Source organism: Oncorhynchus clarkii, chromosome 11 (assembly GCF_045791955.1).
Source record: "Oncorhynchus clarkii lewisi isolate Uvic-CL-2024 chromosome 11, UVic_Ocla_1.0, whole genome shotgun sequence".
Lineage (NCBI taxonomy): Eukaryota > Metazoa > Chordata > Actinopteri > Salmoniformes > Salmonidae > Oncorhynchus > Oncorhynchus clarkii.
In genome coordinates, this window is record NC_092157.1 from 26,920,822 (window position 1) to 26,936,105 (window position 15,284).

The window sequence follows — 15,284 nt, forward strand, 5'->3', positions numbered from 1 at the left end:
CAAAGTAGTGTAACAAATACATTCTAATTGGTTTTAAATGGGGCTTTCTCTTCTGTTTTAAACTGTTCAATAAACATAGTTCTGCAATTCCTTCACTAATTTGTTATCATTTCCACATTTATTTGGTCTTTGTTTGCCTCTATTTGTGAAAAAGTCACTTCCTTTATCAGAATAATTATCCTGTATGAAAAAGAGCGCCACCAACTGGCGGTGGACTTCGATAGAGGTGCCGGTTTAATATTTTGGAAAATGACCAGTATGAGACAGTACAGAACAGGCTTTATTCCACACTCAGGACAGACAGAGACAGAGACAGACAGAGACAGAGACAGAGACAGAGACAGACACACACGTCACCACCGACTCAGTGGCAGGGATGGAGTGGACAGTGCGGGACAAGGTGCTCACATTGTCAGGGCAGTCCATGCCCATGCTGCTGGAGGTTCCCAGACTGATGGAAGAGACCATTCCACCGAGTCGGGCCAGGCATCTTTGGCCGGAAGAGGGCGAGATGGAGGTTAGAGGGAGGCTCTCCTTCAGAGGCTGGATGTGCATCCAGGTCCAGAGCCGGAAACAGGCCCAGATCTGGTCCTGTTGGTGGATCCAGGTCTGGAGGGTCTGGAGATGGGCCCAGGTCAGGGCCGGACTGGTCCTCCAGGACGGCAGTGGATATCGGGACCAGCACTGTGGTTGGTCCGACGATGACAGGTCTAGGAGATAGTGGAGGCTTGGGTGCTGCTGGAACCTGAGGTGCTGAGTGGGAGCATCATGTCCAAGCCAAGCAGGCCTGCAAGTGCAGCAGGCTGTGTAGGGACCAGCACTGGAGTTGAGTCCAGTGATGGCTGGTCCAGAAGGAACACTAAATGAAGTGTGGGCTGGGGTGCTGGTTCTAGCTGGCAGTCTGCAGGCAGAGCGTGTGTGCCTCATCTGGGAAATGGCATGCGGCACAAACTTTATCCCGTCTCTACTTGTCATGTCCCAGGATAACTGCACCTATACTGCTCGAAGGACCATGAAAAAGCACATTCAATAACCATGTATTTTCAATGGATTCAATGGCAGTTCTTACTTTCGCCACAAGGGACTTTGTGACAATTTCTAGAGTGCTTTTGGCTCCAGCGCTGCCTCACAGGCACTATTCATGTCAGAAAGGTACATACGCACAACCGAAGCTCTTGCTAGCAAATGTTCAACTGTTAGCAATGTCTTACTGCCGGTAAGAATGAATGATTGCCATTATTTGTATTATCATCACTCAGTTATTACATTTAAAACATCAAAAATGTAAATACCGTAAAGTTAGATAAAGTAAATATCCAAACCAGTCTGTTCATCAATACCGGTATATAGTAAAATAGGGTTTACCGCCCAGCCCTACTCTGGGGCCTTCAGCAGGGCGGCAAGGGGTGGCAGTCTGGAAGGAGACAGAGCAACAAGGGTATGTAAATGGTCCACATATGCAGCTGACAACACTTCAGACAGCCCTGGCACAAAGAGAAGATTACTGCCATGAAAACCATTGCTGTTACAGCTGCACCAACAGCACGCCCCAGGACAAGACTCAGCCCAGAAAGGAGCCAATGGAGCAGGGGAGGGAGGGGAGAAGGGAGGGGAGGACCGAGTAAACCCAGCACCACCTTCAACACTCAGTATTCTGACCTGAGGGAGGGGTTCAAAGGTTGGGTCCCTGTTGGCACTGGTCAAAAGTATAACTATTTCCTAGGGTGCCATTTGAGATACAGCCAAAGACTAGCACAACACCCACTCCGCCCTGACCTGACGCCCTCACTCAGGCCCTCACAAAGGCACAGTTTGACAACATACTGAAGACAAAAAAGGGCAAAAGGCAAGATCATGGGCAAGCATCATCTCATAGAAAAAGGGTAAGCAATATGGTGTGTATGTACTGTGTACTAGTAAACATCAGGTAGAAAATGAAAGCTTTACTACAGCACTAACCAACAAATTTGTCTTAGCCGGTGTCAGAAATGGGAACGTATTCCCTACATAGTGCACTACTTTTGACCAGGGCCCTTAGGGCTATATAGGGAATAGGGTGCCATTTGGTACTCAGTCTTAGATATGGAAGGGTAAACTAAACGATCCTCCCTGTCCCGACATATCGTGTCAGGATGTCAAACACCAACCTTCCAAGTAGCAAATGGCCTTTACTACCGAGAGTCAGAGAGGGGAGTCAGGTGACGACTGTAGGATCCCTTACACACACACACACATACACACACACACAGCTGATGGGATCCCTGTCACTTGATAGACTAGGTAGTCTCAGACATTAGTGGGCTCTAACTAAGGCTGCGAGCGAGGCAAGGCTACTTGATAGGGTACACCGCTAAGCTTGGAGAAGAGGGAGGATGTGTGTGTGTGTGTGTAAGGGAGGCTTATCAGAAGCTGTCTGTGTAGCCCAACATGTGTAAGACACACCAGAGACGCCTTGGCTTGGACACAACCAATATTCATTACCCTAGAGTTGAATTAGAACCACTATGAATGTAGGCCTGTATCTTATTTGTGCCTCACAGCCAGTCTGTTACAGTTCAACTGAGGTAAGGCTATCAAATACCCACTGGATTGATGCAACTCTCTCATAATTCTGCACTGTAAGCATAGACTACTTTGTAGGGTGTCTACCCACTCCGCCCAAAGTGGGTGAAAACGCATTTTGGTAATGAAATTTCGCTTCCTTATGTTAAAAAAAAATATTTTACCAAGACAAATATGCTCATTCATGTTCTGAATCATTCAGTGGGGTCGTTTTTCATTTCATTATTCCCCACCCCCAAAAATTAAAAATATTAAATTCACATCATGAATCTAATTCATCCGATTATAAGCTCCGAACTCTGTTGACAAAGCGGTTCGGGTTTCTCATAACTTTTGAGAATTTAACATTTTATGGCGGTCATCTTCAAAGTTGTTTCCGTGAGTGGCAAAAAGAAAAATTAGCATGACACGAGCAGAATTAAATGTAAAAGGCTTTTGAAAATAAAAAGCTTGGTACAGTATACGCTCAGTGCTCTGTTGAAATTTCACAGGGTTATGCTTGTTTTTGTGGGAAATCTTCAAAAAAACAGAATTTCGAATGAATATGAAAAGCGTATACTAAAATATGAAAATACTACATGTCAGCTCTCAAACTCTATATCAATCTTAACTTTATTTTGTTTTATGTCCTGCGGATTCGAGAAGATAGATGACTAGTTCAATGGGAAAGTGAGCCTGTCAGGTAGTCCGTAGCCTAATTTCTGTCACAGAACACATCCTCCATTGATTTAGTCACCCTAACTTTGGCCATCCTACAAGTGTAAAAACTCCAGAAGACATTTCACAAGCATCTTCGCTAACAGCTACAAAAACTGGTCGGTGTGCGCACCGCACATATTCTCATTACCTCTTCAGAAAGAAATACTGTATCACTGATGCATTCTATTCATGTCTTCTGATAAACTTGGGCAAATTAATACATTTTCAATAGATTTAGTTGATTTCCTACTAAGTTCAATACATTTTTGAATATTGTTGAATTTCGTTTTAATGTCTGGATTCTGTCCACGTTCTCCGCATCAAGGATTTTATTGTGCCTTAAAAAGGGTAACTATGGATGCAAAGCACCATACACACACACATTAATATAGGTACTCGATACACACCACTGACAGGTTATAATGTTGGACACTTTATTTGTAATCTACAAACCATAAACAGATATCCTATGATGTAGATAGTGCTGACGTGGAGTGACAGGAAAACCAGTGACAAGGACGATGTGAGTGACAAGGACAATGTCATCACACACCACACTGCACGCACATACAGGCTAAATGAAGACACCAACTCGTGACCATTAGCACGAGTACTCGATTCACACCATTGAAAGGCTATAACGTTGGACATATTATTTGTAATCCACAAACCATAAACAGATATCCTATTATGCTGATGTGAGGTGACAGGTAAACCAGTGACAAGGACAATGTCCACTTTAAAAATGGCCTAGTATGTTTACACATCAGAGCCAATATTCAAAAAGCATCTCAGAGTAGAAGTGCAGAACTAACATCAGGTCCATCCTGTCCATGTAATCTTATTCTTTGTGATCTAAAAAGGCAAAACTGATCCTACAACTCAGACTGGTCCAGGTGGACTTTCATCATCTCATATTTAACAAAAACAGGCATTGTATGTGCTGTGGTTAACGTTTCCCACCTACCAGCATATGACATGACAGGCGGAGCTACACACACACAGTAGTTAGGCCTGTTTCGGTCTTGTTTTCCCTGTCTTCCTTGCCTGGTAGTTGAATAATTTACAGGCACGGGTTAAGGGACCCGTAGAGAGTCGTAGTAGTAGTCTAATGCTGGGAACAGAACAGGGACCATTCATGGAACACCGTCATCAATAAAACAACAGCAGACAAATAAGCCCCTGGCTGACGTTACAGGCTGACTACACCGTTCGCGTTGCGTAGAAAAATGAATTTAGAAATCTGTATTATTCAATTATTGCACCCCCAACGCTCGGCACACCAACGAGCATCTGCGTTGCCAAGGGTTAAAATAAAAGTCAGTTCTATTTGTGATGCAGATCGCACTGCAAGTCCTGCCTCTCCCACCTCCTCATTGGTTTATAGAAACAGGTACCCACATGCCATCTCCTCATTGGTTATTCCCATGTTGGTGACAAAGACGAACGAGGTCAGTGGCGGTAATGCACCTAATTGATTAAAGTTGTCATCGCAATATAAATCAAGAGAAGAAAAAGCCTGGAAGGAGGAGAGATGACTAGAAACAATTCGGTTGACCATTTTATGTGTGTGGATTAATTGGCAGAGTAGAGGACCTTGTGCATTGCAGGTAAAATAATAACTCAATGTTTATATCCCAGGACAAATTAGCTAGCAACAGCAAGCTAGCTAAATAGGACAAATTAGCAGGCAAGTGCAAGCTAGCTAGCTAAATTGCCAAAAATGTTTAATGGTTTTCGCCCTGTCCCCAAATTAATGTAATTGGTTCAGAGTTTGTTTTGATATTTTAATCTGCGTGTCGTGATCACGTTTGGTGTGGGGGGCCAAAATGTATGCACGATGGTGCACTCGCGCAGCCGGTTTGGGTTCCGTGTCAGTGTGAGCTGCTCTGCCATGTATAGAGCTGGGCTGAGCACGCTCTTCTGCTCTGATAGTGTGTTGCACTGTAATGGAGCTTCTATAAGCACTGGTCTTAGATCAGCTGTAGGAGAATGGAATGAATATAATGTGAACGTACTGCAGCCTAGAGATGATCATGTAGATTACTGAGCTAAGATCAGGTCCCCCTGACCCTAAATCAGCACTCCTACTCTGAGATAATTTATAAACACACAGCACAATATATATATTATTTTGCTCAAGGGAAACATTTGCGCTTCAGTGTCCGATGTCCATATCACAACATCTTGATGCCTAACCTTCTCTTGTCCCCCACAAGGGATGTGGGTGGCCTAACACTCCTGGTTCCTTTGATTGCCGGTGTGTTTCTCTGTCTCCGTTTTCTCCTCATAGGCCCCAACCACCAGTCTGTTGTAGTGACAACATGCCTGGGGGATAGAGGAGAAGCTTTATAGCTGGTAATCAAATGTGACCGCTGACTGTTGCTGGTGTCTGATGGCTGACATCTGCCTGGTGGACTCTTTCCAGCTCAGAACGCACCACGGTGATGGGTAACCCGACACTACACCGCCGGTCCAGAGGAGGAAACAGAAGCGCTGTCTGACCTAAGACCCTTACAAGGCAACCGAAGCTGACATTGACAGCAATTAATCCAAGAGAGAGAATTCCAGACCATTGTCGGATGGATGTCCCGAGAGCTTGTTTCCTCTAAACAGTGGCTGTGATGATTGCCTGGCTCCAATGACTTGTAGCACTGTGGAGCACTGACACTAGGTCCCAAATGGCACCCTATTACCTATATAGTGCACAACATTAAGGGTTGTGGTCAAAAGTAGTGCACTATCAAGGGAATAGGGGGCCACTTGGGATGCAATGTAGTGTGTGCTGTGTACACTACAGGTACCTCCACATCACTATGCATTCCTGGAGCGAGAAACAATAAACACACCAACATCTGACCCCTAAAGAGATGCAGTAGAATACTTAAGCATCCATTCACCTAAATATGTCATCACTCGGCAGTCATTTGGCATGTCCCTCCCTATCCCTGGGTAACTGAACAAGCCAGAGGAGCTGCTGCCTGTCATCTGCAGTGAGTGTGTTGGATGCGTCCCAAATGACACCCTAATCTCTGTATAGTGCACTACTTTTGAACAGAGCCCTATGAAAAATAGGGTGCTGATGAGGCAGTACAGAAGCAGTTAGGAGGCCAGGACCTTTGTACAACAGTCTCACATGCCTTAGCTACTTGTTACTTGTTTTTCCACATGTGGAAGTGGATGGCCTGCATTGCCGCATACAGTACAAGTGTCCACTTACCGAACGTAGCCTACATACCTGACATTTTACCACCACAACCTTTTTGAAACGAGGTGTAGAAATTAGTGACGGTGGAAACATCGATACCGTAGAGCATCGATTTTAGGTCGATACTGTGACTATCGATTTGTAAAATAAATCAATAACAAAATAAAATTGCTAGCAGTGGTGAGCTGTAGCCTACCTGCACCAAAACTCTGACATTTCTCTTTCTGCATTCTAAAATGGTGAGCCAACATATTTTCAGCACTTTTATCTCAATGACTGATCAAAACATGTCAATTTTGTCCCTCTGCAGATATATAGTGAGCAAAATGATTGGAACATCGAATCGCAATAAAAAAACGCAGTTTTGAATCGCTATATATTATATATATATATATATATATATATTCTAGCTATATACTATATATAGAATCGCAATACATATCGGCACCTAAGTATTGTGATAATATCGTGTCGTCAGGTCCCTGCCAATTCCCAGCCCTAGCAGAAATAACTAGGCCTGCGCCTAAGGCTTGCTCCTGATGGGCATGCCCTATTTCCTAGAGACCAAGCCTACAGTATAAAGTCTTTCAAATTCTAACTTAGGCTGGGCCAACACAGATATCCCACTTCTCTCCCTCAAATATGAAAGCCCACAGATATTCATAACCTGGCTTTAGTTTAATCAATAGCTCAGCAGGAAGCGTTTTTGTCTCAATCAAAGTAGGTCTAGTGCATACAGCAAATGACTCGTGAGACTACGAGCTGACTGAGTGTAATTTGAGCATAGCACAAATAGCATTTCCAGACATCGCTCCCCCTCCCGAGAGACCCACCACTCCCGTCGCACGAGGAACAAAACCTGAGGAATGTAAGTTGTTGGGCCAGGGGTCTCCCAGACACAGGTTCATAGGACCAGGCCGCCCCACGCTGCCCCCTCCATCGCTCCCCATCTGGAGCTGCTCTCTCAGGGCTGACCCCACTCGTGCCTCCCCCTCTGAAAGTTTCCAGCTGCTGGAGGGTAGGAACACATCAACACAACACACAAGACCAGGATGCAACATCCAGGTGAAATCCTTCAACTGACTGACCCCTGGAAGGAATCCTTCTAAAGAAACAATTCTCTCACTGTCTGGGGGAAGACTTCTTGCATTGTCAGTAGACAAAGTTTAGGCAAGTTTTCTAATTCCAATAACAAAAGCTGCTCAACTCCATTACTATACAAGGCTATAGAGGCTATAGCTTTCTAGCCATGGGATGAAGACAAGAGGGTGATCTGAGCAGCCCCAGTCAGACCACAGCCCTGCCCTCATTCCCTGGTTTGGCCTAGTCCTCACCCCCTGAAGCAGACCACAAACCACATTATGAAGGCTAGGCCTGATCATTGGTTGTATCCGATGTACATGTGCAGGATAGACTACTCATGACAAGACCCGCGGAATTTCAAATAGGGTTAATTGGATTCTAAAGCTAAAAATAACATGAAAGGTGATAGCAAAGCTAACTCAAACTGACTTGTTGAATTTAAGTTTTTCCTCTGTTTTCATTGATGTATTTCAATCACCGAAAAGTATAGCCAAAGGTGTAGCCCAGTCTCCCACCGTAGCCCCTCCCCTGTGTGAGTGAGAGGTGTAGCCCAGTCTCCCACCGTAGCCCCTCCCCTGTGTGAGTGAGAGGTGTAGCCCAGTCTCCCACCGTAGCCCCTCCCCTGTGTGAGTGAGAGGTGTAGCCCAGTCTCCCACCGTAGCCCCTCCCCTGTGTGAGTGAGAGGTGTAGCTCAGTCTCCCACCGTAGCCCCTCCCCTGTGTGAGTGAGAGGTGTAGCCCAGTCTCCCACCGTAGCCCCTCCCCTGTGTGAGTGAGAGGTGTAGGGTGCAGACAGCTGTGTGAATGAATGACAGATACTTCTCTCCTCAGACAGCAAACATAAAATGCCAAGATTTACAGCAGAGGAGCTGAGGTGTAAACACTTGGCGACCAGTATAACAGCCAAGGCCAGGGAGTTTCCAGCTGAACAGTACGAGGATGGAGGAGTAGTATTCTGCGGTCTATCAGCATTTAATCGTCTACATATGACGTCAAACTGCGGTGGAGCACCTGAGGTCACTCCGACAGAAAAATAGTAGGGCTAGTGGCCCAGGTAAACATTCTGAGGCTTTAGCTAGCTACAGATATATTAACTAGCTAGTAGGTTTGCTCTAGTTAGTTAATATATCTTCTTGACAACAAAATTATGTGGTGGAGCTATCAAAACAAGTGAGAAGTTATGAATTACAAAAGCAAATCACAGACTTGGGGGGGGACAAATTCTCCACATTTCTGAAAAATCACTGTAAGCAGGGAGGGTCTATCCCAGCGCCATCCCATCTGCATACAGAGTACCTTCCAGAGCTCTATTCACAATATGAACAGGACATCAAAGATGCTGTACAGGGAAAGGACACTTATATTGATGAGACGACGATGCATTTGGAAGATGTGCATTCACCATCTTACTCCAATCAGTGGATGAGTGACCTGTTGTAGCAGACCTGGCTTTCTTGGACAAAATCAACTTTACCACTGTGTCCCAAGCTGTCATTCCCTGTGTCAACAACAGTGGGGTTGACTTTAGCAATGTGTAGGCTTTTGTAAGCGACTCAGCTAGCTACATGAAGAAGGCTTGGAGTACCTGACTTAAAACACGACCCTATTAGAAACGGCCAAGTGTGTCCAGGACCTTTGTGAGCTGCTGAAGGAACACAAGGCCCAGCTGAAAGCCCAGACAGTGCTCATTGTGGAACATAGCATGGAGATAGTGGCTAACCTGACAAAGCTGGAGGAAACCTCTGTGCCAACAGCCCACAACATTGCCAGCAAGCTGGAGGACCTGCAAATGCAGTTTGAGTATGGCAGAACAGCTGGGGCTGATGACTGGCTCCTTCATACAACTGAGCTGCTGGGGAAGCTTCCAGAGTTGTTCCAGTCTGCCATGGCAGCACGCTCAATCAAGCTGCAGACTGTGCTAGAGAAACCTTTCCCTGTTCACGTCACTAACTGTTCTAGATCCAGCCCAGGTGGTAGAACCAAGGACATTAAGGACTATGTCCATGCCATCACTGCTCTGAGTCAGGTGTCTGCAGAGGAGTGGCACAGATACATGGGCATCAACAAGGCAGACTCTATGGAACTGAGTGCAGTGGACTGGTGGGCAGCTAGGCAGGACATTATTCCAGCCTTAGCTCACATTGCAGTGATATAATTTTTTTTAAATGTTGTTGATTGCAAAGTATAATAGCATTGAGCACTAAAATGCATGTCAGTCACATACACACCCACCAACTTTACCACTCTTTCTGTGATTTGGTTTGAAGCTATTTGATAATTGTTCATTAATGGAACGAAGGGACAGAATCGTTAATCTAATCGATTTGGTATTTATGTAATTATAGATGGATTCAATGTATTATTTGTATTTATATGCCTTTGCACTTTGTTGATGATGCTCTATTTATTTATCTATCATATATATTTTTCCATAAGAAAACACTTACGATAAAAGGATAATATAAAGGTTGAGTCTGTGTAGAGGTTATTTTTGACTGAGCTTTAGTAGAAGGATAACCGTGTGTTCATTGTCATTTAATACACAGACTTAAGCATTTATTTACATAAAACCATGTTCCCAATGTTGTTAAATAATGTTACAACACTAGAGGCCAAAAAAAAAAACTATCCGCAGATTTTCAGCAGAAATCGCCAAATAATTATTTTTTTTAAATCCCCGCAGCTTCCGTTTGGGTTTGCTCATGACCCGGAGCCCAGACCCCCACCCAATCACGCAGTCTGTCCCCAGACTAAAATTTCATAAAAACAATATGATTACACTTACAACTTAATGTAAAGTGTTATCCATGAACCCAATACTGTACAAATAGACAATGACATATTTTTATTTTCCTGACCTAAATACATGTGCAAATACTGGTGGTGTTTACATTTCGAACACCTGCTGTCACCCAGAACGGATGCAGGTGACATGATCTACATTGGTATATTTGCCTAATATGGCAGAGACATAACCCACTAAATACCTTTGTCATTATCTACCAATAATACAACGAAGAGAGCAAATGCAATCTATAACTAGAATCCTAACGATTCGAGTAATTTCACTATCAACATTGCGACTTGCTCCGACTTGAACTTGCTGGGTTGAGAGCGAGCCGAGCTCTATCGTTGAAGGAACTAGCTCGCTAGTTAGCTTCACTATTATATAAATAAAGATAAAGGATCTAGCTACCATAACATGTATTGTTTCGTTTGTTTAAGTCCTTATTCCAGACACGGAAAATGCCCCAAAATAAGTAGAGGTTAGCTTGAAAATACGGACTACTTATCTCGCGCTGTCAGTGACAAGCTCTGTTTCAAAACACTTGGCTCGAGCTCAAGAAACGGCTCCGTATTCCTTCGCAACCGCGCTTGCTAGCTAGCGATGGCTAACTTTTTATTTCAGAAAGCACAGCTAAACTCTCACATATTTCAGATATACATGTAGTTAAGAGATGTGAGCGCATGTAAAACACAATTTAGCTCATTTCTTAACTAATGTTAACTTTGCTATGAGAGCAGCTTGCAAGTTTCTTTCCCACGCAACATGGAATCGTCAAAATACAATATTACTCACTCAAGCTTCGTTGCGTTGGTGCAAATGTGCTCACAGTGAGGTTGGCACTTCACAAGATCACTTCGGGATAGAAACTGCTTTGCAGCCAGCCTTAATTTGATCTTGAAATTCTAGACGGAGACTTTCTGCCTGTTTCAATATCTCATCCTTGTTCTTTCTCTGTCTGGGACGCTAGCCTTCCACAAAGAACCGCCCAGTGCCATCCTCATTCGTATTCCCGTTTTGGGCGTTGCCAGTTGTTCATCTGCACATTTTTATTGGTTCTCTCAAGTTATCAATCACCCGCCAATGCCTGCTTCTCTTGCAACATTATTCGAATAAGAGAAAAAGTACAGTATTCAGACTAAATCAATAATACTGTATCTCATTTGGATATTCGCCATGTTAACTTTAAGGTATACTTCAAATTATTTATAAAGGCTTTATAAGTAAATTATCCAGAAATGTATTCTAAATATGATAAAGTATACATTTGGATTATCTAATATTCCTAAATCAAATATTATACTATTTATCATAAAAATGTACTTACTTATTCTAATCTGTGTGTAAGCAGAGTTTGTTTACCAGTATTATGAAGATGCTTAAAACAGGGGTTCCTAAACTTTTTGGGCCCACAACCTCATTTTGAAATCTGAAAATTATCGTGACCCCACCCATGTGAAAACAATTATGCGGCCTAATTAATAGCCAACGTTTACTTATTTTTATGGCAGTCAATTGAAAAACATTCTAACAGTATTTCTGACTGTCTTCTCAACTTACCATCACATACTTTTAATGTGGGGCAGTCAATTGACATTATGTCTCTTATCTCGCCACCACTTATGAGATGTGTGTGCTTGATGCAAGTCATGCCCGAGAGTCTCAAAGTCAGCGGGCGTGGTCTACAGTACGCACCCCATCTCTGCTTTCACCTCCAACCTGGATCGATATATGGTTTTAATGCAGATGAGAGCACTGAATCCAGCTTCACGTAAATACAGTATGAGCTAGCGAAGAGTAGCCTACCATGAGTTGTATGGTGCTTTCAAGACATCTGGATACTCGGAAAAATACAAGGTCAAATCATGACGTCAGTGATCTTTAGGTTGGAAAGTCTGAGCTCTAGAATGAGGACCGATTTCGCGAGTTGAATTCCGAGTTGGATGACCGTTCGGAACAATTGTTTTCCAGTCGGAGCTCGTTTTTTTCCGAGTTTATCGGTTTTCTTGAACGCTCGGGAAGTTTGAGATTTTCCCCGTTCTGTGTTCCCAGTGGGTTGAACGCGGCATTAGTGCTCATAGGGAGACGGCAGGATATTTAATCAATTTGAGTCCCTTTGGGCTGCTCTCCGCCCGGTGATAGATGGAGCCCCATCTGTGGAAAAGGCCACCATTCGATCCCATAAATAATCTGTTTTTCGTCAATATAGTTTAGCAGCAAACTGAACATCACATATTCCGTTTCATGCTCGGGAATCGTGGCACAGAACAATATGTCCTCGTGAATAGCATCCCCGACATGTAGGTTATAGCAAACAAAGTCAATGCATATGCATCTCGACCCTCACAGCTAAAGTCCATTTGGAGAGGATAAACTGGGGGGTTTGAATCGTTCAGGACGAGTTTCCTCTTGACTGCTAGCAATGGCATATCTTATTCGTTTAACAGTGTTATATGAGAAAGGTATTGATATGAGATTATGTGCCTCTGCCTCCCCACACATTGTTTTCACCATATCAAATGCGGCCGGTAATATCAGTCTACAATAGTGTGTGGTTTCATTGCGAAGCGGACATAGCCATTCACTGTGGGAATGATTCAAGTGCGACCTTTTCCCATAATCTAAGGGAACTCTGGTTGAATTTTAGATTTGAGATACAAAGACGATATTATAATATATCTATATATTTGGGTATATATATAGAAAATCCAGAAAAGGTTTATATATATAGTCTTTTTTTCTTCTGGATTTTCTAAATTCTCCCACTAACCTATTTTTATATCAGGTGACCCCACATGGTGTTGTGACCCCTGGTTTGATTTGATTTGATTTGGTTTGGGAACCGCTGACTAAAAACGAAGGCAAATTGCGGGCATGCTAAGTCAAACTCAAGCTTAGTACTGCCCACTATTTGTATACAGTCAATTGGCACTACTAGCCAGCAGTGGTGAAAAGTAATTAAGTAAAAATACTTTAGAGTACCACTTAAGTAGTTTTTGGAGGTATCTGTACTTTACTTTACAATCTATATTTTTTACAACTTTTCATTTTACTTCACTACATTCCTAAAGAAAATAATGTACTTTTTACTCCATACATTATTCCTAACACCCAAAAGTACTTTTTGAATGCTTAGCAGGATAGGAAATTCTTAAATAAAAATGTAATTGTACCTTCTGGTTTGCTTAATATAAGGAATTTGAAATGATTTATACTTTTACTTTCACTTTTGATACTTAAGTATATTTTATCAATTATATTTACTTTTGATACTTACATATATTTTAAACCAAATAGTTTTAAACTTGAACTCAAGTAGTATTTTACTGGGTGACTTTCACTTTTGGTTAAGTCATTTTTTATTAAGATATCTTTACTTTTGCTCAAGAGTGACAATTGGGAACTTTTTCCACTACTACTAACCAGGCATTATGGACAAGAGGAATGATATCAGGCTTTTTGCTCTCTGAAATGTTCTGTAGATTTATTAGGAAATATGAGAAGAATGAGTTGTTTTGCTTTGCTTGATTTAGGCTTCTTCCTGTTCTATATCTCTGTTATTGGTTTGTTTTAACATGCCCAAGCTAAAGGTTATAAGTGAGACTTGCACATACCTGCCCCCTGAAGAATTTAGCCTTCCAGGATTAGCTGGCCTTACTATTTCAAGCTATTTATGTATTGCTTATACATACATGTATTGGATGTATTTGTTGCATCTTTAAATCCCTGGCTGCAATGAAATGCTATTGAGGTGTTTGTGACATGCCAACATTGTCTCAATCTCAGTGCAGAGAAGCACCAATCATAGGCAACAAGTGTTATTTTCAGATGTACCGTACCATAAGAAAAGTTTATCTATGGCGCCCCCTGGTGTTTTTTTTTTATACAGATCACGTGGATTGTTAGTCAGTTCTGGCACTTACAAGTAGGCCTTGGCCTAAATACTCATAATTTTCAATGGTCAAATAAAGATTAAATACAGAAGTCGTTTTCAATATCCCTGCTAGCGTACGATCCTGTATTAATTTGGATTATTTGATTATTTGATTATTCAAATCAAAGGTCTAGGCCAATTGTCGCCTTCAAGCGCTAGTATTAGAGTACATGAATGGGAAAGCCCCATTTAAACAGTCAAAGGGGAATATAAAAAACAAGCTACCTTTCTTAATTAAAGGCTTGAAATTTAGATGAGTTTTTTTGAAACAGGTTTACAGTAAAACACATTGACACGAGTACACTAATGGCTTCTATCTCTTTACTTTCACTGGATGGCTCAATCACTTCCTAAAGTGCCACAGTGCTTTCACAGACTTATTTGTTGCTGACCGAGTCCACAACTGACCAGAAACAGTACCAAAGAAAACCTTCTTTGTTATTTTTTCCCCAAACAAAACTGTAGGGTGATTTCAATAAACTAATTGGTCCCCCAAAGACTCCCTCTACAAACACAAACTAGCCTATTTATTTGTATGTAATTGCTTCTTCTATTAACCTTTTCAATCATGAAAGTGTAATGATGCAACATTGTGTAGAAATGTTTTCACTCCTGTTAAATGTATGCTGATTGTCTTAACCAACAAAGCATTAAGCATTGCATGAGTCTACAATCAGCTTGTTCTAGAAATTAATCAACAAAGAGAGCTCCATACTGTGCCCTCCTGACCCATAGTCAAAATGCATTGTGCACCAAAGTGCTGATGCACATAGCTTCTTTTGTCCATGGCCTTTAGGCTCTCTCTTCATTCTGACCATGCTAACAATATGTAAATGGCCTTGTTCTGGACCTGGGGACTGTGAAAAGACCCCTGGTAGCATGTCTGGTGGAGTAAGTGTGTGTCAATGATGTGTGTAAATTGACTATGCAAACAATTTGGAATTTACAACACATTCATGTTTCTTATAAAAACAAGAAGTGACGCAGTCAGTCTTTCCTTAACTGTTAGCCAAG

The 15,284-nt window shown here is 42.4% G+C and overlaps 1 protein-coding gene across 1 annotated transcript in view; it reads right to left on the reverse strand.

Annotated features, from left to right (window-relative positions):
• Positions 1-11,321, reverse strand: part of LOC139420415 (MAGUK p55 subfamily member 7-like) — a 267,762-nt gene extending 256,441 nt beyond the window's left edge. The window contains exon 1 of the mRNA XM_071170496.1: positions 11,132-11,321. The gene's annotated coding sequence lies outside the window, so the exon portion shown is untranslated. The remainder of the gene's footprint in view (positions 1-11,131) is intronic.
• Between the last annotated feature and the right edge of the window lie 3,963 nt (positions 11,322-15,284).